The 24813-nt window shown below is 37.2% G+C and overlaps 1 long non-coding RNA gene across 1 annotated transcript; it reads right to left on the reverse strand.

The window, feature by feature from the left end:
- Positions 1-16720: 16720 nt before the first annotated feature.
- LOC128135316 (uncharacterized) lies at positions 16721-17884 on the reverse strand. Its single transcript, XR_008233047.1, has 2 exons — positions 17499-17884; positions 16721-17384 (listed from the first exon to the last, which is right to left on the reverse strand). It is a non-coding gene; the product is annotated as an uncharacterized LOC128135316 (long non-coding RNA).
- Positions 17885-24813: the final 6929 nt, after the last annotated feature.

Raw genomic sequence — 24813 nt, forward strand, 5'->3', positions numbered from 1 at the left:
TCTGATACACATTCATTGTTTAAATGGAGGCTATTTTTCATCAAATTGCCCATCTGTCTATTTGCGTGCATATTAAAAGAAAACAGAAATCATTCAGAAGAAAAAAAGAACAGTTATCTAAAAGGTAACTTGGGGGATAAAATACAGTGTTGATCCAGGAGATAAAGAAAAACATATGTTTTTCCATGGTCTTTTTGGAGGGGCAGAGAGGAAAGTTATCTACAGATTATCAGTGTGTAGGTGTTTGAAGATAATGATGAAAGGGAATTTATTTTTAAAACAACATGTTGTCAAAACAGGCATATGCAATTTCGTCATAGACTGTTTAATTACAAACCCTTATGACATACACTAATACAAAAATATCCATTACAGTGATATTATCCCTTTCTTAATTCAGCAGGATGGCAAGTTTTCGCCTCAAACATTCTGAATAGCTTCCACTACAAAGTTAATGATGTTTATTGTGTAATTCTGAATTATTTGGATTTGTATTATATTGTAACATAAATGTTTTCAAAATATTTTGGAAAGCATTTCAAAAGACAAACTTAATCCAATTCTGTCTGCCAGAGCATCCACATGCTGGACCCTGAAAAATCACATTACTGTGTGAGTCAAGTTTCTCTCATCCTTTCACCTAATTTTGTTCTCTGATTTTTAAGCCAAAGATATAAATTTAGAAATATTTAGAACCAGTTCAATGTTGGCTGGAAAATAGGTTTTCTATTCTCGTAAAATCAGTGATTTAAGTGTTTTCTTTTATACACACACAGAGTAATGTAAATTATTCACATAAACACACACTAGTTTTGAGGCTATTTTTAGTGCAAGATCTAGTTATAGACTTGGATGACTTAAACACAGTCTGAGTGTCCTATCTCTGATTTTTTTTCTCCTTGTGACTGAACAAGGCATTCATAAGTGTCAAGACCAAATGGCTCTTTTTGCTTTTTCTCTCAAGCAGCTGCAGAATTACACGAGAAGAGAAAGAAAATTGAGAGTGTTATATTGAGAAATGGGCATGTTCATGCATGAAGTTCAGACAAAATATGCTGACAACACAGAACAAAGTTCACTGGGTAATTCCAAATACATTCTTTGGGTAATTTTTCAGAGGGCAGTGATCACAGAGTTAGCATAATAAAGGCTCTTTCAATAAGTAAACTGCTAAGGGAACTAAAAACACCCTTCTCACACACTTCTCTTGAAGTATAGATGTAATGCCAAGACCCTGCCAGCATACTGGCTTTCTGTGTGCCTGCTATGTTCTGTACGCTTGCTACTCTGCTCCATATGTTCTCCTGGCCTGCTTTTTTGTGTGTGTCTCCTGTGTAATTTTGCTCTTCTCCATGCCGTGTCTTGGAGAAAAAAGGGTCATCCATTCTGACAGACTGCATCCCGATTCCTGTTAGAGCTCCTTTGAATAAAAAGGACTCTCCTCGTACCTCACTTCTGAAGTACAAGTCATATGCAGACAGTTTTGAGCTGGTGGAGCACTCTCGTTACAGGTGTGGCCTGGGAAGTGAATGTACCCGGCGCTGCCAAGATCAAGATATCTAATTTAGGTTAACCCACATGAAGACCACAGGTAAAACTATACTAATGCAGAACCCCAAAAGGAGAAGGAAGCTTGGAGATGTTCTCAAATGTAAGCCACCACCATGAAAAATCAGAGAATGTGACTGACACCATCAGGATTCAGTCCCCCTGGAAGTGTTGATGTTACAAAGGAGTCTAGAGTTAGGCTGGTGTGAGGTGTATTAGAATATGCTAATATAAGCTAATAGAGTTTGTTCTGGTACTAAGCTGCAAATATGTATGTAATTAACAGTCACCCTCGTATCTTAACAAGATGACCACGAACTGATCTATTCTGTATCTTTGATGTGGGTTAGCTTATACCATGCAGCTATTTTCTACACGGTAATCTACACAGCATCATGAATTCAACTTTTCCTCTATTTTGTGAATACGTAAGTATACTTTGCATAAATGCTTACATATTTTAAATATACAGTTTCTTAGCTCTTCCTGCCTTAAGCCATGCAATGATAGTGAGACCTAAAAAAGAGTATCTGGGGGTATAGCAGATCCACCGTAAATCTACAAAAAAGCCTAAAGCCAAAACACACACACAAGAGATGGAGAATAGCTCTACAAAATGCTTTTCAGTAATTCTCCACTGAATAGCCATGAAAAAGCATTAGGCATAGAGATGGGCGAACACAGCTGTGGATTCCTCTGTGATCCTGTATCAAGAGCTGTTCTGTGGATAATCCGTTTAAAAATGCTCTTTGGCCTGAGCTAGCATGTGCCAAGTTTCTGCATCAATCATGACATTCTGCCTTGCCCAGATAGAAGCCAGTCAACAACTAATGCGATTACATGGCCATGATAGTTTTTAACTGGAAAATGGCTTAGAAACTTGCAATTGGATTTGAAGCAATAATCCGTTGAATGCAAAGGTGGTTTTTCAGGTACTGATGCTGAATGACTATTTCTAGCAATAGAAACAGGAGACAAAAGTTCAAAACAAATTCCGTTTTCTCTCTTTCTTTTTAAGGCTTCAGTGTGTTAAAGTGTTCGTCACTTAGGTTGGAAATCATACCTCAAATATTTCTCTGAGAAGAAAGAAAGATCCATTTGGATACAGTGGACATATTCTGATCAGCAAAATATTTACTATAAATGGGCTGTGTTCTTTGCAGTCTACACTGCAGGGCATTGCAGCTCTATTAGAAGGCAGCAACAGCCAAAGATGTCAATGAGCATCATTTACTTCCTTTTGAAATTGCAATTATGGTATAGTGAAGTTTGTACTATTTGCAGCTGAAAATTGCTTATTAACTATATATGAAAATTTAAAGTATTATGTCCTAGCAGCACTGTTCTATGTCATTTTACAGAACTAAATTCTATTTTAGTTTAGCAGAACTAATTTTATCTAAATAGCCAAAATGCATTACTTTAGACTACAGGATGAATGAGACAAAATGCAAATCACACTAGTGAAGGCTAATTGTTCCATTTCATTCAAGTGAAGAGCAACTCATTAAAAATCAACTTGTTGCACTGATTTCTCTGTCATCTATATTTTTTCCTGAGTTTACTATGGAAAGGCAGGAAGCAGAGCACAAAACCTAGAAGTTTTCCCTCCTGAACACATGGGCCTCTCACAGCAGCAAGTTTTAACTGCCTCAATCACCCAGCACAAGGTGTAAACTCAGCTTTACTCGAAGCAACCAGAAGGCACTGCAAATCCAGAATAAGATGCAGTACGAGGATTACCTGAGCAGAAGCATACAGAGCCTACATTTGCCTGCTTCCTTTTGTCTATCACAAACAGCGCTTTTAATGGAAAATCTTGGAACTTTTCCTGGGTCATCTTACTATGTTTTGTAGTCAGTAATTACTTGATAATTTTAGTTAATCAATATTTATTTTTTTAAATCTCTCTGCAATTGTAAGCACTTGCATTTTCCCCACATTTCTAGCCAGAAGAAGCTATCTTCAGGAGTTAGCTGGCTGCCTGTAGTCTGAGGAGCTTTAGTGAATGCAGGAGTCCTTACATGACTTTAGGCTGACCCTTGCTTGACTCTTAGTAAATCTTGGCTATGGTAAAACATTGTGGCTTCTCTGCAACATGACACATAAAGCACACCCCTCATAGTAGGTTCCATTCCTGTCTAAGGTTGTATTTGTCTGCTCGTCCTTCATCACTGGAGAAGACTAGAGCTGTTTTTCTGTGGTGACTTTCTATCCATCAGGCCTCTCTGCATTCTTTGCTCTGCTACTTGTATTAATACTTCTTTCTACAATGGGGTAGGGTTTTTCCCCCCCATTTTTATGTAGGTTTTTTCATACTACTTATTAGGTTCTCCTTTTTTTTTAATGTAAGCCTATTAAATATTACAAGTGAGTTTCTTGTTGGCAAAAGAGGCTGGATTTCTTGCATTAAAAACTGACGTGCTCATCATCCATTATTTTGAATAATTTATTAGTCCAAACCCCAAGAGTACCTTAGAAAAAAACAAAACCTTACCTCCTGTGAACATACCACACCCACATCCACAAATGCTGATCAGTTGAACACTCTGCCTACAACCTAATTAGTATATCAGAGCCATTGCTTTTGTGCCAAAGTAATCTATGGCCAAAGATTCAGCCAAAAGTATGTCAACTCTAAGTGTTTTTGTTGCTTTGCACCTGAAGTTAAATGACTTTTCAAACCTCAGACTACATTCAAAAAAGACTGATAAAAATGCATTACCTCTTCATACAGTGGGGAAGCTAGCGGCTCTGTGTAAGCCTCTTTTCTTCCCAGAAAGGCGCTGGATCTTACCACAAGATACGATGTGAGAAATGTGAGCACAAACTGAACAGGGTGGGTAGTGTTTAAGGGCGGGATTCAGCAGATTTAAACCTCAGCAAGAGTTTCAAAGGGCTGGTTCACTTCCAAAGACTTGACTGTCAGTTTTGAACTGTGCCAAAACAAACCAGTGACCTAAAAATAAGATTCTGCATTGTGTCTACCATCTTCCTCCTTGGTCTATTTTTTTCCTAAATAAAAGAAAATTGCAGTGATACAATCCATCAGGAAACAGAAGGAAAATGAAGGAGTTTTTTAAACCATTTCCCACTGAACAAAGATGTGATCCAAATGAGAAAGGGTAAGCAGACAACTGGTTTACAGTCCACATCAGACAAAGGAAGAAAGAAAATAATATCCTTCTAGCTTTTATAACTCATTAATTTAAAAGAGAAAAAAAAAAAAACCAACTCTTCTAACCAAATTAGGTTAACAGACTAGTGAGGCTGCCTGCTTCCTATTTCATCTTATTTTCATTTTGTTAATTAATTTTGAGAATATTAACATTAGCTTTAATGTTGAGCTTCCTACTTTGTAATCAGATTAAGTGATTCCAAGGTCTTTCATGTGTTTTCTAGTTCTCCTTTCAACAGCTTTCATAACTGCCTGCTTCTATTTATATTTCTCCTACCGCAAAGCCAATGTCACTGAGATACTTCTGTTCTTGCTTGTGAGAAACGTTAAATCTGCTATTTTTGGAAAGGGGATCAGCATCATTTGTGCTGACTAATTACATTAATTTCTTTCATCTCGTTTTCCGTTTTCCATCTCTTTTATTTTGCATTAACCCTTATTGCTAACGTCCTCTGGGCAGCAGTCTAGTGGAGCCAGGCTACCACAGCGCTGACAGCTCCTTAACAATAGGCAGAGATGCTGGAGTATTTCTGTGTGCCGGGCTGCAAAAAACATCCCCACTTTCTTGATACGGTCACATTCAGAGATAAGCTGTGATGGGTCACATGTTTTCCTTTCGCACTGCTTGTTCCTGCCCAATTGAGCAACGGCAGCAGGGAGACATTTTTCTCCTAGCACTCATCAAGATGTAATAACAGGGTTCCTATTGTCAGAGAGGCAAGCCTTGCTTTTGTTGGCACCAATAAGAGTTTTAATGTAAACACCGGCCTTGAAAGACAACATACTTGTAGTTAAGAGAATACAAAAATGTCTAATAATAACATATCTTCATTCTAAATTCTGACACGTGCTTCTGAGATCGCCAGACTTTCTCGGTTTAAGTCACAAACCTAACGCTATACCTTAAGTTACAGCAATCCTATAAAAGACATAGAGGTTAGAATACAAGGTGGTTTTCTCCCTCATGAAGCTTGTTTAAAGCTAATACTGAAAACACCCAGAGCCTTCTCACAAAGAAATGGATGTAAAAATAAACGTCAGGATCCTGGCTCTGCCTGCCTCTGCCTTGGCCAGAAGAACCAGCCCAGCAAAGACATGGAAGCACCTAACTTTATGCTCCTTCACAGGGCCAGCAAGGGTGACACTGACATGTGGTATGCATCAAAACACAGTGCCTCCTGCTCTTTGGTATTAGCTATCAGACTTGATTTTACTTTGCTCCAGGCCTGCACGTGCACAAAACACTTCAGGAGCTCCTAGTCCAAAATACCTTTCAGTTTGGTACATGCTGTCCCTACTCTACTTGCAAGCATCAGATCTCCATACAAGATTTAGCATGATATATATCTAACTATTAAATGTTGTTTAATAGTGTAAGTCTACCCATTAAATCTTTCTACAAACCAGGTAATTTTAGGAGTAGTCAGAGGTGATAATAAGCTTTGGTATACTGGCCTGCTTTCTCCTGGTTCCAGAAAATGAATGGAATGAAAAAGTCACTTGGTATTTCGCCACTACTATAGTTCTGATCCACCAGCGCAAAATCGTACCATAGTGAAATGCAAAGTCAGAAGAAAAAAAAGCAACTCTAAAATGTCAAGTTTGTACATCTAACACCAGTGGTTTACATCCGTGCTCAGACAGGTAACAAACCTGATCACCAGTTACTGAGGTCACAGGACCTCCACCAAGCCAAGCGTCTGATTTTGCAGATTTGGTTTCTGGTTGCCAGAGCACTGCCCAAATGTAAAGAAGTTTTCCAAAACATTATATAGTTTATTAAAAAAAGTCATCAGTGCCCTGACAACAATTACCCATAAGATCCGCAATGTCATTAGGACCAGAAAGACTGGTCATAATGATATTCATTTTTCTATTGCCCACATAAAGCCAAGGGTAATGACTGCCAGATATATCCCATCCACTTTGCCTAGGTCTTACTGCCAGGGAATGTGTATAATTTGATTACAGACCTGGGCACATTGCTGTACTATGTCAGATGCTTTTTTAAACTGCCATCTTCCAGATTCATGATTTATATTTAAAACGCCTCTAGTCCCCGTGCTTTAAAACATAAAATGAGTGTGTAATCAATGCAGCGATGTCTCTCTGAGTTCACAGTCTGGAACAATGGCTTGAAATGGCATAAAATGCCTTGTATTTCCTGGCAGGATGTTATTACTGAAGTCTGGTGACAATTCTCTTAACATCAATTATTTCACTACTGATTCTACTAGATTACTACTAGGTAATCACCCACGCTGGACGTACCTACAGCTTTTGGCAAATGTTTGCTGTGCGAGGTTAAAGACATTCATATCTTTTCTTTGCATGTTTAAAGCAATTCCCTACCTGGCCAGCAAAGTCAGGGAATGAAGAAATGTGTCTCGTCCAAATCAAACTGGTCCCTCAATACTGAAAACCAAACTGTCTTATGCTGGTTTAGGTGCCTGAGGACCCAGTTACCCTTTCTCTAACTGCCAACCTTCGGTTTTCTTTTAGCTTCTCAAATGTCTTGTGTAGCTGAATTTAATTAAATGATATTTAATATAAAGGTAATACTAGAGGAGCAGATACCTATTCAACATGACTGTGCAAGAAAGTGGAAAACAAGAAAGAAAGCACACTGACCCAGCTACTTAATTTCATGGTGCCTACTATACATTTCAAATCTAATGTGTGTCAGAAGTCAGTGTTTATCTATTGTATCTTAATTGTCAGTGATATCCATGGATAGATACTGCTCCAAGAGGAGGTTATTGCTGGGTCCACAGAGACACCATCTTAATTTTCCTCACCTACTCAGAAAACGTTCCAGTTTTCTAATACGCAGCAAATATTGCAACATGCAATGACTGTGCCACAGTCACCTTTCTGTTTTCTGACAAATTTATGACCACGCTTTCCTCAAGAACAGTTGAACAGGTTACTCCATAATGTGCTACCATGACTGTGGGAGAAAAAAAGCCAGAAACAGGTTTACTTACTAAAAACATATGCTGCCTTTTTCTTGAAGATCATTTGGTTTCATTTGGTTAGCATAAGGGAAGGGGGTGGGGGGAAGGAGAGAGCAAGCAATGTAGAATAAACTGTACCCTCTGAAAGCAGCATTTGGCACACAGACAACTCACTAACAGTTTCTTAGTAGTGATAATTAGCAAGTCAGCTTCTGTCTGTTTGTCTGTCTCCTGTTCAGTTGTGTTTTGCTATCACAACAGTTCCAGTCATCTTCTTTCTTCGCACACAGCAAATCTACCAGTAGATGAATTATTCTGGTGCTATTTAATAATTCATTTTTTTATTGTCCACAGGGTTTACACGTAGCTATTTTTGTAACATGAGTGAAATTGCATTACGCAGAGTATTTTTGAACATTTGGCCTGTCATATCCTTTGCAACTCTTATACTTGTGGAGGACGAGTTCAACAAAGTAGTTTATGATCTAGATATAGGCATCACTAAATGAAGGACTTGCTCAGGATGGGAGCAAACTTCTGGGATTAAAGTCACGGTCCTGGGGCAGCAGCATTCCCAGAGGGCAGAGAGACAGTCAGATGAAAGAGGAGGGTGATGAGCCTTGGAGAGGATGGCTTTATACCTCTTCCAGAGGCTAGTTCTTTTTTGCTAGACTGTGTTTCTGATTTACCTGTACTGTCACAACAGCTCCAAGGACACGTCATGACAGCTTTTCCCCCACTTGTGTACAGAAGAAATGTTCAGGAAAAGGTGAAGTTGCATGCTGCAAATGTTGAAGCCTCCAGACATTGAGACAGAGTCCTTCAAACTCTTCTTTTTCCCTTTTTCTCCCTTCTTCATGAGACACATTCATCTTTTCACCAGGTTTCTTCCATCTTCTTTTCTTCATCTATACTTTTACTTTCTACTTGTTCTTACATTTTAAGGAAGTTTTCTTTCAATTACTGCTACTTCTTCATTCAATCAACTATATTTTTTTTCAGATTTTGGGGGGGAATTGTGAGCAACTTATTCCCCTAAATGTACAAATAGATTGCTTCCCACTCCCATGATGCTAGAAGGAGGGCAGGTCAGGGAAAATATAAAGGATAAAGAACACAACCGAATCAAAAATTCTGTTTTGCATTCACGAACTGTTTATAAGAATAAAATCTTGCCACTGATTGTCTAGTTACAATCAAGATGCACATCCCAAGTGCGACTAGTAAAAACTCTATAACCGCAGCAGTAAAGCTGCAAGAATAATACAAATCAGGCAGCAAGGCAAAATGACTTTTCCAGACAAAGTGTTTATAGCTTTCTTGAAAAGCTTTACTGTAGGTTGGTTTGGAATAGAGAGAAGGGAAATAGCTAAAAATATCAAAAGAGAAATAATAAAACTTTTTGTATTTGCAGAAAAAAATTCTCATGTCACAATACCAAGGAGACAATGCACTGCAAAAGAATTCTGAAGTCCTGGCTGAAAAAAATACATATATCATAAAAAAATGGAACTGTCTAGAACCATCTACTATCAAGCAGGGATGAAATGAAAATAAACAGAAAAAGAAAGAATCACAAATAGATGGAAAATGTTGGTATAAAACTGCTTAGGAATGAAGATGAGTATAACAAGCTCCAGTGAAACTTGGAAGAGAAAGCAGCTTTTAAAAGCAAATTTTCCTCTTGAGGTTAAACAAAAAACAGATTGCAGAGAGATATTTACCCATGATAATTCATACTTTTCACAGGCAATTTTTGAGTGCTGAACCTAAGGCCAAGGCAAAGAACAGCCCAGACTAGAACTCAATGAACAAAATCAAGCTCTCAGAAAAACTCAAGCAACTAAATTACGGTCACCTGTGCCACCTTGACTCAGGTTCCCACTATATCATCTGCATTAGCATGGATGTTATTACATGTTCATTATTCTTTTGCTACATTCAGTGAATAATTGCAGTACACAGAGTAGATGGTGTTTATTTAATAGAAAGCAAGACACTAATTTTTCAAAGCTTCCAGCTGCAGTGAAAATGAAACTTAAGATGCTGTGATGACAATTGCCTCCATTATAAAAGCAGGCCCGTGGGACCAGGTCCTGTGATCATGCAAATAAAGGTAATACTATAGCATAAGAGGCAAGCCTCTGTCTAGCATTTCTTAATTTTGAATATTTGGAAACTTTGTATTTCCTTAATCTGTCCTTTTCTTCATGTATTTTCTAAAACGTAAACTGAAGCAAACCAATAAAACAGAAACTGTTGTATCATGGTGATGGTCTGCACAGGTTGTCAGTAGAATCAGGAACTACAACAGAAGGTTGATGACACTTAAGGAGTATCTACTTGAACCCTAATTTCTGAACAGGAGCATGTGATTGTGGTTGCAGAGCCGTCTGCAGTCTTTACCCATGCTTTTCTATCTTCTCCAATTTGTTCCACACCAGGCTTTTCCCCACGGGCTACCTGATTTTTCCTTTTTCCATTCTCCTTGACTGCACAATGACAATTTCCTCCTTTCAGCATCTCACTCCCACCGTTTGTCCAATTTGTCTCAATACTTCACTAATAACTGGATTTGTCCCTGATGACCCCAGCCGCCAAGCTTGGGTTCCTCCCTGCCCTGTCCCAGTTCTGCTGAGCTGTGTATCACAGCCTCCTCCTTCGCTTCCAGCAGACAGCCCAGGATTTTCCACCTCTGTATTTGAGACAGGCACTCAGAGAGATTTTCATAAAATGATCCTCCGGTTCAGAGAAGAGGCTTAATTTAGAAGCCTCTCACTCTTCACAAACTCTACAGGATTTTAAAGCAAAATGGGTTTGTATCTTGAAAGCCTAATTTTAGGTGGTACATCCATCACCTATAGTGCCTGGGCAGTGACAGCAGTGATGGGAGTTCCCTCATTTATCCTGGGATATAATCTTAAGGTTTTTTATTGATGAAATCTAAGAAATCTACCCAGTGGTTGTATACGACAGTTCTTCAAAACCTAGAATGGCTGGATTTCAAAAGGGACAGCAAAAGATGATGGAAACTTAGCACAGTGGACTACCTCTATTTTCATGAGCAGATGTTCAAAAAGAAGGAACACTCTGAGCATTGCTATCATATCTGAACAATCAACCATACATACAGATTGAGTTGCCTGTAAGAAAGAGATTTTACAGCAATTTAAGGATACATCTCTTCTTACTCCTTTCATACCCTGGTACTAAGGAGTGTGTTGCTTTTAAAGAGACTCAGTTGTGTTACCATAAAAATAAATACCCCTAATGTTTTCTTCTACATAACAGAAGTCAATGGGAAACCTATTCTAGGTAGGTGTCTTTGTGTGATCTTTCACAACTGACTTATACAATAAGAGTACATTAATATATCACTACTTGCATAAAGACTGCCACTGTGTGGAACTATCATTTTTCTATTTATTCAGAGAAAATCAACAACTTATGTGGCATTACACTTTGCAGTTTTGTTTTCCGTTAGTAATGCAATGTTTACTATTGCTTTATGTTGTTGGTTTGGGGGTTTTTTTCATAAGAAGTGTTGTAATTTGAAATGTGTTTGGGTGACACCTATTTTTCAGGCACAAAGTTCTAAAATATCTTGTAGTCAGAAAGCATGGCTGGACACTCAATCTCCAAATTGTAAAAATTGCTAATAGAAAATTCCTGGGTAGCAGCTCTGACCCTCTCTAAAGGCAGGTGATGATCTGAATGGGCTACTAAATCATTGTATTAATTATAACACTGGTTATGTGCTGGTGGCTTCCATTGTACAAGGCTAGCTCTTGAGTGATGAGTTCTCTGTAATTCATGACTGACATTGATTTGATAGGGAGATGCAAGTAATTTTTTTTTTTTACACTGAAAAAATGTAAGATGAGAAAGACTCTAGCGTTCAAATTTTCCAAGTATTTTCTCAAAAGTCAGTCCCTCTTCAATATTTAATGTGGGTGAAGTTTTTTTTTATTTAGAACATTATCCGATTACCAAAGGTATAGTTTCATTTGGATTTATTCATTTATTTATGTTAATTTCTGCATTTGTTCCCAATGATTCAAGTAAGATTGATAACATATCACCCACAAGAATAAAAGCTTCTTAGAATGAGTCAATTATAATGAGAATTTATAATTTGAATCTGAAAGAAGGCACTCAAGTGGAAATTATTTTATTTTAAATCGTTAGCATCAATCTGAACTCCTATAATTATGAAAATTTTCAAATACCATGATGTAGCTGAGCTACATCCATCTAATTATCCAGTTTCTGGGGAGAATACACTAAATCCTGTGATCCAGTATAAAAACTGGTAAGAGGTAAGGAGGCATAAAGCTCAGTCATGTATTCTGCTATTACATTTTCCATGTACATAGAGAGTAATTCCTAAAATTAGACACATCATTTTAGCTGAGGCCTCACTAGATCTGGAAAAAGCAGAATAATTACTACCTGTGTTACGTATAACACAGCTGCTAATACCTCCTAGAATGAAATTTGCATTTTTTTTTAACCACATCACACTGTTGATTTACATTTATTATGTTGCTGTATGCAATATCTCCAAAATCCTTTTCTGTAATTCTTCTGCCTAAGGGGTGATTCCCCATTTCGTATTTGTATTTTTTTTGATCCCCAAGTGCCTTAATATGCATTTTTCTTTACTGGATTTCATCTTACTGACTTCAGATAAATTAGAGAAATTATCATATTCGTTAAATTCTCACCTTTTTTTTGTATTGAGATATTTTGCTGTTGCAAAATTTAATTAATTCTTTAAGTGAGGTATAGCTTTCTACCTTGATAGTTATCCTTCTTTCATCCTATCTTCCCAAGAGACCCTACCTAACAGCACTTGGAATTTGCTAAGTCTCGTTTGTTGAAACATACTTCTGTCAGTCTATCCTCCTCTTCCATCCACGCATCCTCTTCCTAGAATCCTAGATACATCATAATCACTTACATCAACATACCTTCTGTCTTTGGATTTTCAAGTGGTATTGTCTGGCTAGTTAGAATGACATCTAAAACTGCTAGTACTAACCATTTATTCAAATGAAAATATTGTGTCCGTCTGACAAGTTGTTATTCCTTGTGTGAAAAGCAACATTACTCTTCCAAAGATACAAACTTAATTAAAACCATCTACTACAACCCTGTTATTTCAAAGCATTACATAGCTACACAAAAATAGCCTCATCCACCTACTCCTTCTGTTTGGCAGTTTATAGTAAATCCTTACCATTAAATTAACCTTATTCTTTTCCCCTTTCATCTTCACCCAAGTATCCAACCACACTGCCTCCTCCTGAACTTCAGAGCAGGTATGTGTACATTCTTGATCCACAGAGCAACAGTTCCCTGTGTTTTTCCTTCAGCATGGGCCGGGTTTCACCCTATGTTTAAACTAAACATGAACACGGTAACTATTTCACATAAACGTTGACTTATATCCTGAAGCCTCAAAACTTGCCTGGGTACTTTTCAGAGAAAACAAAGGATGATCTATTGTAGTGACCTGCATGTGTACCAGCCCAAGAACAATGCAGACTAGAAGTGCATGTAAGGAGAAGCTACTTGAGTAGGGATTAAAATGGATGAACATAAAAAGGCAGTATTTTATTAACACAACAAAATGCCGCACAACATAGCCAAGCGAGTAAACAAGAAAAATCGGTAACAGGCCTATAATTATCATGCAAATTGAGATTAATAATAGTAGAAATACTCATCCCATGCTCTTCTAATCAACAAATAGTAGATTACAGGGTAATTAGTAGGGTATTTATATATGATTATTAGGCTCCAGATTACACGGTGACTAATTATAGTAGCAATCTGAAGGCATGCTAATGACCATGGAATCATCTGGCAAAAAGTACAAAAATTAAAGGTGTAGCATGTCCTAGAATTGTATACATGATCAAACATGGATAGAAATATAACAAGATATTTTTCATTATTTATCCATTTCTCCAAAATAATGAAAAATAAGGCATCTAAGTAATATTTTTGAAAAACCACAAGGTATCAGCACAAGATTTACTAGAAAATATTATTCATGATTTATTGAATGACCATGACCATAAAAATATCTGTACCAGTTTCACTAATTTGCAAAAAGGACAATTCAGAGAAAATTTGAAAGCCTAAGCAGTATGATGGACACATGCTATTTTTGTGACTCTCACTTCTAACTAATTCCTGTGAGCAATATATAGGACAATCTCTGTCCTTTCGAATGAGAGCACATCCTTAAGAACTTAAAAACAATGTGAATTCTTCCTGAAAATGTAAAAATAAAATTTATGAGATTTTCTAATTCGACCAAATATAAAACTGGCTTCCTATGTTCACACAGGGACACCAATACCATGATTTTCTGATGTGGTAGGGTATGCAGCAACTGTCTTGGGTGAAACTACAGGAGACTGAGCATTAATGAAACTCAGACCTTAATTTAGGAGCCAAAAGTGAACTTTCAGTCTTCAGTTTAGACAGCCTTAAAAACAATCCTCAGGAGAAATTACCATAAAGCACTACTTTAGTATGATTATTTTAAAACAATGATAATTTATTTCCTGGGAAAACCAGAAGAGTGGGTAATTTCTGGGCAATAGAAGAGAACGTTTATACAGCCACTGCCACATCTACTCTTTCATTTATCAATGTCTGTTTTCTACTGCAATCCAAAACAATAACAATGATCTTTAAAATCAACAGAGACTCTGTAACAGGCATGAAAAGAGAGCAAGAGAGGTAATGGAATGGCGCATACACTCTGCAGAATGTAATTAGAAGAATGGAAAAGTTAAACGCTAGTAAAAAGAATAAAGTGTGGGAGAAAGACCATCTAATGAGAAAAAATAAGGAAAGAGTGTGGACCATATTCTTGTAGCTGCCTAAACCAGCTTGACTTTTATGTTCTAGTTATAAATGCTAAATAAGATCAAAAGACTTGTTCTCAGGTGAACAATTTGACATAGCATGCCTCATTCTCATATTAATAAGGACCTGGGAATGAGCACGAGAAGATTAAACTGTCCAGCGCTGCTTAGCCCTGGGGAAGATGCTTCAAAAAGTCTTACACAAAGGCTGAATTCTGCTTATCAGTTAGCAGTTCTCATAAACTGTGAAGAGCACTTACAGAATTGGGACATAGAGCATTTGATCTGTGAATCTTCCATTACTCAAGGCAGGAATTATTTCTGAAACTCTAGAACTGTCTGATTTCTTTTGAGAATGGGTTTGGGAGGAGACCTGGCACGCACAGTTCTTCCCCCTGCAGCGCAAAAGACTGGCTTGGTTGCCCCTCTGGCATCATCCAGCCTCCTTAAGCCGGTACGGAAACGTCATGGGCCGAGGAATCACACAGAGAAGAAGAAATGTTTATTAGTAGCCCATTTTCTGGAGCTAGTGATGCAGGGATCAAAACCAGGGCTGTTCTCAACCTCAAAAAAGATTAGGAAGCCTGAAGCTGTTTCTTTTCATTTTGTGCTAATATTTTACACCTTCCCTGCAGGGCTTTTCTCCAGGGCCTTTTTCCAGACAAAGCTTAGCAGTGAAGTGACTCCGGTATTGCTGGGAAGAGCACAGTGAGGCCAGAAGTGGAAAAGGATACCTTCGGCTGTGAGATGCAGTTAAAGCAGTAGACTTTATAATGACTTATATAGCTTATATCGTACTCTGTCAGCATATGTCTCTTCCTCAGCTGAATTTTTCTTTCCATATGGTCTTCACTGATGTTTTCTTAAAAACATTCCCACACTAAGGCCACTACTACAGGGCCCAATAGCGTTAATATATTTACCTGGTACAACACAGAAGTAGCATTGCTATACTAGGCATCGCTGCACCCGAGTTAAAAAGCCCTGTCAGCTGGGTACTTGCATGACTTCACTGCTTCCAAAATCCCGAGTGAGGATAACTACGGACTCTGTTCCACCCTTCACTCCACAGTGGAAACAAATTCTAACTCTTTTCTGATTTGCTATCCTTTTTAGGGAAATCCAGTTGCTGTATTTACCTTATGCTCACGTACCACCAATCTTAGCAACCCATTAATCACTCACAGGGAATTCTTGCCAAACAGATTTTGAAAAAAAATAAAGGTTCAGCTGTTAAAATAAATGTGAGATGGATGAGAAGGTCAGAGAAGGACAATGGCATAGGAAATCTGCTAAATATTTATATTCCCGCAAAATAAGTAAAAAAATTGAATCATTAGGGATCAATACATTTTTAAAGACACATATGCAAGACATAAACAGAAATGCTGCTACAGAAGGTGAAATAAATCTAAAACAGCAGAAGGGAAGACAGCTGTGAGTGAGAATGAGTGAAATATGCCATAAATTGTTGAATGTTTTACAGAAATGAAAATTAGATAGAACAGAGGGTAAGTAATTTTGTAGGCTACTAAACAACAAAAAGTAGCAAGAGCTCCAAAACAGACTGTTTGTATTACAGCATGGTGAAACAGATGAAAGATAGGGAGAAATACGGAGAAATAGAAATGTTAAATACGTCATGAGGAAGAACAAAAGCTAACACAGGTAAGTTAGGATGAATTTTACAGCAGCTCAGGGTCTAGTCTTCAAACTAACAGCCATGACAAATTTCACATATTTTATATTATAAATGGTGAGATGCAATTACAGAAGAAAGAAAAGAGATTGTTAAAGACAGGAAAAACAGAGATGTGAAATAATGGAAAAAGGAATGAAAAAACGTCAAAAATCAGAAAAGATAATAGCACCTTGATAATAACTGTTGAGAAATTCATATGGGGACCTGTCCAATATTTGTGGCAATGTGTTTCAAAGGAAGATAGCAAAGAACTATGAATGATAAAAATAAGTCAAGATTGGCAAGATCTTGGGTTAAATTTGGCTCTGTTGAGAGATTCCAGTAATAAGATTACAACAAAACAAATAGACATTAGAATGTCACATTTCAACTGCATGAAGATGGGTTCTTCCCAAATACTTGAAAGCATAAGGCCAAAACAAGAAAAAAAGACAACAAAAGACATGTCTCTGTTATAAAAGGTAGATAATGCGCTACAGGAATGCAAAAGAAATAGGAATACAAAAGAAATAACTTCACTTGGAATCAACTTGTGGATCATATTGTGAAGGACTACAGTTTAAGATTCAACTGTGAATGCAGTCCAAAGAATGCTAGAAATCACTAGAGACAGGTTTCACTTTCTTTGTGACTTTTCTGACTATTCTTATTAATTTTGATGAACCAGATTATTTCTTAGGTAAAACAATCAATTTCATAAGTAAATGTAGATAAGCAAATGTCAGTTGTTTTTTTAAGAACAGTGGTCTTATAAAACAACTTTAGATGATATCTAGATTCAGGAGGAAACACAGGTGGTGTGACTCTACTATATTCTGTAGTGAGTCAATGGCAAGAAACAGCTTGACAAAAATACGTCTCTGAGGTCATCATCTTATGTGGGTTTCTTCAGCTGCAGCACCATCGCACGTGGCTCACATACATCCTCTATTCCTGACCACCTCTTCCATTTTTCTGGGAGAGCTATTTTTGCAGCCGTGTGGTGACCCAAACCGAGGAACTGGTGAGCCTGAAAAAAGCCCTCTCTTTCTATTACATCAGTTTTCAGCCTGATGACTTTGCCAGGACCGTTCACTGGGTGGTGGTGCAACCGAGGGAACAAGTGGAAGGGGCTGGGGGAAAACGAAACAATATCAGCTGCGGGCTGCTTAACTTGGCCTGAATCCCATTTTGCCCCAATGGCTGAGGTGATACAGCACCTGCATTTCCATCTTGATTTTGTATACCACTAATCTGCATATCAAAGGTAAAGTCTTCACTTTGCCCGCACCGCACTTGCCCTTGCCTCCTCTCGCCTCCGCTCACTCGTGGATGACTACCACTTCCTCACTGAGTGCACTGGGCTCTGCAACTCTGGTTTCAGTATTACGTTAGTGTAGGTAGCAGTGCTCATTGTTTCTTCTTTTTATGCCACAGAAATAATCTAGTCCTTCAGGAAGAAACAAAGAGAATTCTGCAGAGTGAGAAGAAAAACCAGGTAATTCCCCTGCACTCACAGAAATGGAATTTTGTTCAGAAAGCCATGTGCTATCTTGAATAAATATGCCTGTTTTCAAAATTTAAACAGTGAAATTCTCAATTTTAGATGAAATTTCTAAAAGAGAACCAAAGGTACAGCATGGCATTTTACATTGTAATTATATGCTTTTGAGAAAGCGCAAAGCATAACTGCCATAGAGGCACTCAAGTAATTATCAGATGTGTCTCTAGAAGAAAAATGTTAGACCCTTAAGCAATGTTTGGTTTGAATTTGAAACATTCTGTTTCAAACTAAAATATGGCAATATAAATTCTGATTCTAACCTAGTTTTGAAGTTCCCTGCATCGGGTAAATGAACTACTCAGAAAATGTCTGATTTTCATTAGCATAAACCTAGATAAAACCGGGAAAACTTAAATAAGTGGTAGACTACTTTATGTTCATGTTTACATGTTACAAAAGCAAAAACTAATGAATAAAACAGTGAGTTAATAATTTGAGTTGGTTTTTGGAGGCAACATATAAAATTCTCATAAAAGTTTTGATGTGAACCCTTCCTTATTGTAATGATATGAAACTTTGCTAAGTAAGGACAAACAGATACCAGCAGAAATCTTTCTGTGGTATAGCAAGGGGTCTTGAAGGGCTCCAGAGGTCATATAGTTTTCCCTGTCTTCTTAAAATAGTTCCCTACTTAGACCTTAACAGGCTTCACGGCAGAGGAGATATTCTCATGGCCTTGAATGATTGTCACAGCTTCAGCAGGAACACTTCTCAGAACAGAGGCAGACCTTCCTCTCATGCAAAGAATAATCTTTTCAGGAAATTTATATCATTGCAGTTTTATTTTGAGATGTCTAATGCGTAATCACTTCTAATGACAACTTATGGTATTTCTGTAATATGGGGGAACCCAGTTCTTTATATTAACACATGTGGACTAATAGAAAATATTTTAATTCTTTGGAAGGCCTTAGCACAGAGATTTACATGTGTCAATGATGTATCATTTGCTAGTCTTTTATTTCTGCACTGCACTGTAGGGTTCATTTGGCAAGAAATTATTTCATATTTTCAGCAAATGTATAAAAATGCAAGAACGTACATTTCTAATATACTATTTCCTTTGCATCAATAGTTCCAGTTTTCATTCTTTTACTGCTTTGTGAAACTAAAATTTAGTACATCTTTGGAAAATAATAAATTGGGGTGCTAAAGAAATACTTGAAAGTGAATTTTTGAGTTTCCAGCAAATCTGTGTCATGAGCGCATCTTTTCCCTCTGTCAAATCATTATCCACTGTCAGAAACCGTCAGTGTGGTACTATATTTTTATGACGTATTCCTTGCTCTGTGCTTATTTCATGCTTTTGGATTAGCAGAAAACAATTTCACACCCAGTGAAATTAGTGTTACATGTAATAAGAATACATAGTTTGAAGCTTCATTCTGCTGAATTGGCCTGATTTGGTATAAATGGTTCCTAGAGAGCCATGCCTATAATTTAAATGGTTCAGTGAGATCAAAGGTAATTTTTCTCTTCTTCTTTCAGTGTACTCTTACCGCAACTGGAGAAAACGTTTAAATTATAAGAGTTTCAATCTAGTAAAGCACTTACTGTTATGTATGTGTTTAGGTTTTTGTTAGTCAACAAAGCACTTACTTACTTACTTAAACATTTCTTTCGTTCCTACTGACTTCAAATTATACATAAGCTTAAACTGAAACACACACGTATTTGCTTTCAGGAAACAAGGCCAAACTGAGAAATATATTTGAAATGGACTTATCCAAGAAAAGCTTCAAGCTGCCATCTGATTCCACTAAAATTCAGTAAAGATTCTATCCTGTGCAAAATCCGTGACTATAGCTAGGGAGATTAAATTGTCAGCCTTTGGAACCTTATCTAAAGTTAAAACCTGTCAAAAAACTTTAAATAACTATCAAAGTTGTCATGTTATGTTCAGCAAATAACTAGTGATTTTTAAGAAATAAAAATAATGTATGATGTAATGAGATTAAGATATGCAATATTTGTAATATTGCCAAATAAATGCTAGTAGTGCTTTTCAAATTAGCTAGTGATAGCCACTTCTCACTGAATCTCAGGAATAATATCACCAAGTATTCTCGCATCTCTTCTCAAATGCACAAGTCATCTTTGTGCTGTCTGTTTTTTTCCCCATCGAATATTATAAATTAAACAATATTGGTAGAACAGCAGACTACACTGTTGAAGATCTTGAATATTTACAGTGAACAGAATATCTATCAATGGTCAGGTAAAAGTTACTCCATCCCACATAACAGAGTAGAAGAGTACTGAATAAACCTGAAGAAACGTTTGATGTCTCCATCTTCCAATTCAGCCTTGTTACTCCACTATCTGTAACACCATCATAATATGATTTTCACATGTTCAGCTCTCGGTTTCCTAGCTTCTGAAAACCTGCCTGCATGTCCCTTTGTTAAGATCCTTGCTCATCCTACGTGACATCCACTGGGGCCACAGGCTGGCACAGCCAGGAATTACCACTGACAGAAAACCGAGGTGCTCAGCTGTCCAGCCTGAAGAGCATATGCTCATTCCAAAATGCCTCGCCAGATGTTCCCCGAGCCACCTGTGCCCTAAAACTTGTACTGCTGCATTTTTAGGGAAGCACTTCTCTCTCTTCACCGTTTCTTTGAGAAATCCCTGTATCCCCTTACCCATGTTTCTTTCTGAATTACAGTAATTTTTGTCTTTTCAATACTCCCCAAGTTCCAGCTGTTCAAATTCAGATACTAAAACCAACTGATGAACCCAGCGAAGTCATCGCTAAAGAACTTCTTTCTTCTCCCATTAATTTTAGAATCAGATTCGTATCTGGAGTCTAAATGAACCAAAGCTTACATAAACTACAAGCAGCACAGATGCTCACGTTGGCTCGGAACTCCTGGGCAGCCCTCCTCCTCCTCGGCAGTGCCGCCTGGAAGCGCTGCCCTGATTCCCACGCCCCCACCCACCCTGCATCTCGCTCAGTTTTCAAACAGGAACACTCTTTCGCCTTGGCCTATGTGTCCGCTATTATTTGTTACTGACATTTGTCATTTTTCACATACTATGCTTTTCTACAGTGAATTTGGGTATCCTTTTAAATGGAGAATGTAAAAAAAATGAAGCCACCTGGCACAGTTTTCTATTCATTTTTGAGTAGTAACCATCTCAGCTGTGTAAGTGTCACTGGGAGATACGAACCTTGTTCTAAGCAAGGAGACTGCTTGGCTCTCTGATGAAAGGGTGTGTAAAAACAGAAGCAGATAAGAAACCCACAGTATATAAACATGAGGAGAACAGCTTCTTATAACATGAAAGCAGCACCGCTGATAAAGTGGTTAAGGCAGTAAAGTATCTGAAGAATAACAGTCACAAAAAAGGAGTAACCAAACAAAGATCAAAACCTTATCGCCATGCTACAGGACCTACCAAGTGGTTAACTGCAGCCCAAGTTAAAAACAAAGTTAACACACACACACAAACTTTTATTAAAATACATATGGTCAGAATTCTTTTAGTAAAATAGAATATATAAATCTATGTGGCTTTCATGACATATAATATACACGAGAGAGAAAGAAGGAAAATAGAACTGTTCAAAATGAAACTTATTTGATTAAATACAAAAAAATTTCTTCCTGAAGTAAGTGCAGAAAGAGCATTGTTATGGTATTTGTCCTCTCCCCCACCCCAAATCCTATCTTTTTCCCCTTCTATTTCTAGTTAATAGGTTGCAGACACGCACAGGCACACCTGAGAGCTGAAGAGCAACAAGAACTAAACTTATATGTGGAAAAAAAGTGAGCGCAGATATATTAGATAAAATAGATTACAGGTACATTATGTAAAATATATTTTAAAAATTAATACATAATATTAAGGGTGCACGAGTAAAAGAAATGTCATCCATTATACCATACCTAAAAGAAATGTCATCACCTTATTCTTCCGTATCCGTTTATGCATAGCAGTATCAGACCAAAAGGAACAGGGGTTCTGGGGGATTGCTGTGTCCGCTTCTCAAGCATGGCCAGAAATGGAGAAGCAGGGTGATCAACAGAGGCTGTGGTCCCAGCTGTTTGCCTTGGGAAGCCCATCTGGAGCAGCTGGGGACTGTGAGGAGACAAGCCATGGCCGAAAAGAAAACCTTACAATTCATTCCAGTAGAAAACTAATGAGAGGTTTCTCTTGCTCTGTGGTGTGCTGATTAGCAGTCAGCTCCATGCCCAGAACGGTGAGCCCAGTGAAATCAATGGCAAAACTCCTCTTGTTTTCAACATGAGCAGGATTGCCCATCATATTTATAAAGGATAGCAGCAGCTACAAAGGTTGATCTGCAGTTCCAGTACAATCTCCTAAACATCTCTTCTACCTGCAGTTTCCTTTACCTGCAAATATACCAAAATGGAAAAAAGCTACAGTCGGAGCCAGTGAGAGCCTTCTGCACAAGAGGAACGTCCACATGCATGCAAAAAAGCATCCACAGCATTTCAGACAAACTTAAAGTATTCCATCCACATGCATGCAAAAAAGCATCCACAGCATTTCAGACAAACTTAAAGTATTCCAAGAATTGCCTATATTAATGTCAAGGGAAACACTTGATATGTTTAAACGGTAATGTTTAAAATTGGATTCCAAGTTATAATAAAGTAATTTTTAATACAACTTAAAGTTGTCATTTTTTTAATATATAGATATATATAGATATATACATCACAGGAAATGTGAATAAGCACATAATACACTTTGAGAAATTTACTAAAATGGAGAGAGGAAAACATCAGAACTAAAGGTCCTTTTCCTGTAAGCTGAGACTCCCAAAGATAATTTCTCCTTTTACAAAATCATATTATCTACTAATCTTGGACATCAGTAAGTGCAAGATTCATGTTAATTTCCACTAGGTTTGAATCAGTATCTAAACAACCACCTCTTAATACTTGAAGTGTGTCATTATTAACTAATCACAGCAAACAAACAAACCAACAAACCAACCCCAAGTGTATGTAGATTATACCTGATACAAAGCCTCTGTCATCACAGAAATATCCCTGTGCCTATGAGCAGAAGATGGGTGGATGAAGAAAAACAATCATGGCAAAAAAAAAAAAGATAAACATGTTGAGAAACTTTCCAAAACACTGGGTATAGGCCTTGATAAAGTGAATTTGTTAATGATGCGAGTAACTTCTCTGCCTCATGACAGACATGATCTGTTTCTTACATATACTTAGCTCAAAGCTGGCAAAGAATGCTTCCATTTATTTTTAGCTGTTTTAAAGCATCTCTTCTTCCTAAATGAATTTTTTCTCTGATTCAAGCCACTGTGTTCTTCATTCTCCTCAGACTTGCAGGAAATTGCATTGACAGTGCGTCAGTTGAACACAGTTACCTATCTCCTGAAATGCTATTAGCTTGAATTCCAGCTGTCAGATTTTACATTTAATTAAATAATCCTAATTTCATCTGTACAAAGGTTGTAAAATTACATCAGTCTGAAATCTGGATAACAGAATGGCTGGGCACCAAACCTCGGCTTTCTAAAAGTCCTCATCCTGAACAGAACTAGTGATCCACTCCAGCCATCCAGAGAAATGATCCATTGCCTTCCAACAAACACGAGGACTGGAAACAAGATCAGCTCAAAGGCCAGAGATCAGCTGCTAAGTATAGTAGGGAAGTTAGGTAATTAGGTATTTTGCAAAATAAATGAAGTATTGGTCTGCTTATATGTTGCTGAACTCATCTACGTTCATACTCTGTATTGCCCAACATTCACTGTGCTATATATTTGTTATGTTGACAATTTTGCAGATTTTATACTACACAAAAGCAATATAGAAGGAAAAATAAAATGTACCATAAAATAGCAAAAAATGTGAGAGCACTAAATGAATTCACATGTAAAGCCCTTGATGGTAAATTGTCCTTCTTCAGGAGTGAATGTGCCCAGCTATGTATTTATATATGCTTGGACATAACCTAGGGTTTGCATAGATCTATAATGATCATGTATTAACCTGATTTTTCCAAAAAGCCACAATGCTTTTTTTTGCTGAAGTTCATAGTTAAATGGGCAAGATGTCTGAGTAAAATGTATTTCCATTTTATATTTGAAAATAGATCCATTCTCAGTTTTGTTGCTTGAACAGTTTTATGCGTTTTGGTTCATGCTCCTGTTCCTAAAAGCACGTAAGTGCGTGCATGACTTTAAGTATGTATATAAACTCAGCTGTCGTCATTGAAACATTGCACCTTGTGACTAATTCCCTTGGCTTTAACAGAACCTAGGCACTTGCTTAAAACTAGTAGAAATTAAGTAGGTGCTTAACTACTTTGCTTAATGAGTCTGCAATGACTCTCATGTACTGAACAGTTCATGAACTGAACTGTAAACAGAAGAATGAATCACACTTATATCACTTTATATTTCTTTGGCAAAATAAATATTTGATTAGCAGAAAAAGAGTTTGAAAATCATAGATAAATTTTATTTCATACATAAGAGTACAAAAAATGAATTCTAAGAAATCTCAAATCTGTTTCTTAGCCTTCAGTAGTGATCAGATTGTAAGAATATCAGCAGAAATATCTTGAACGCTTTTCTATCCACTTTAGCTCATGTTTCTATAAGGGTATTAACTGATAGTGAAAGATAAAAGTATAAATCAGGCCAGCTTGGAGTGTTAAAGTGGTAAGTGTGCCATTACAGAGTGAATTTACAGAATTTATAGTATTTTAATTAAATAAAATTAATGAATTACAGAACACCAAAGAACAGATTAAGAAAAGAATATATTACTTCACAGCAGAAGATATCAGCTATGGGTAATAAAGGCATAATTAATGTTGCTGGATTCAACTGATAATGTCCTCTCTTTTCACAATTCCATTCCTTTTTTAAAGAGGTAGCTAACACACATGCAAGCATTTTGCTTTCAAAAAATAAGTAACAAGACTTGCTTACTTTTAGCCGTGAATATCAATATTTATAAAGCATCTTTGCATAGTACCTGTAAAAC

Source organism: Harpia harpyja, chromosome 22 (genome assembly GCF_026419915.1).
Source record: "Harpia harpyja isolate bHarHar1 chromosome 22, bHarHar1 primary haplotype, whole genome shotgun sequence".
In the NCBI taxonomy this organism is placed as follows: domain Eukaryota; kingdom Metazoa; phylum Chordata; class Aves; order Accipitriformes; family Accipitridae; genus Harpia; species Harpia harpyja.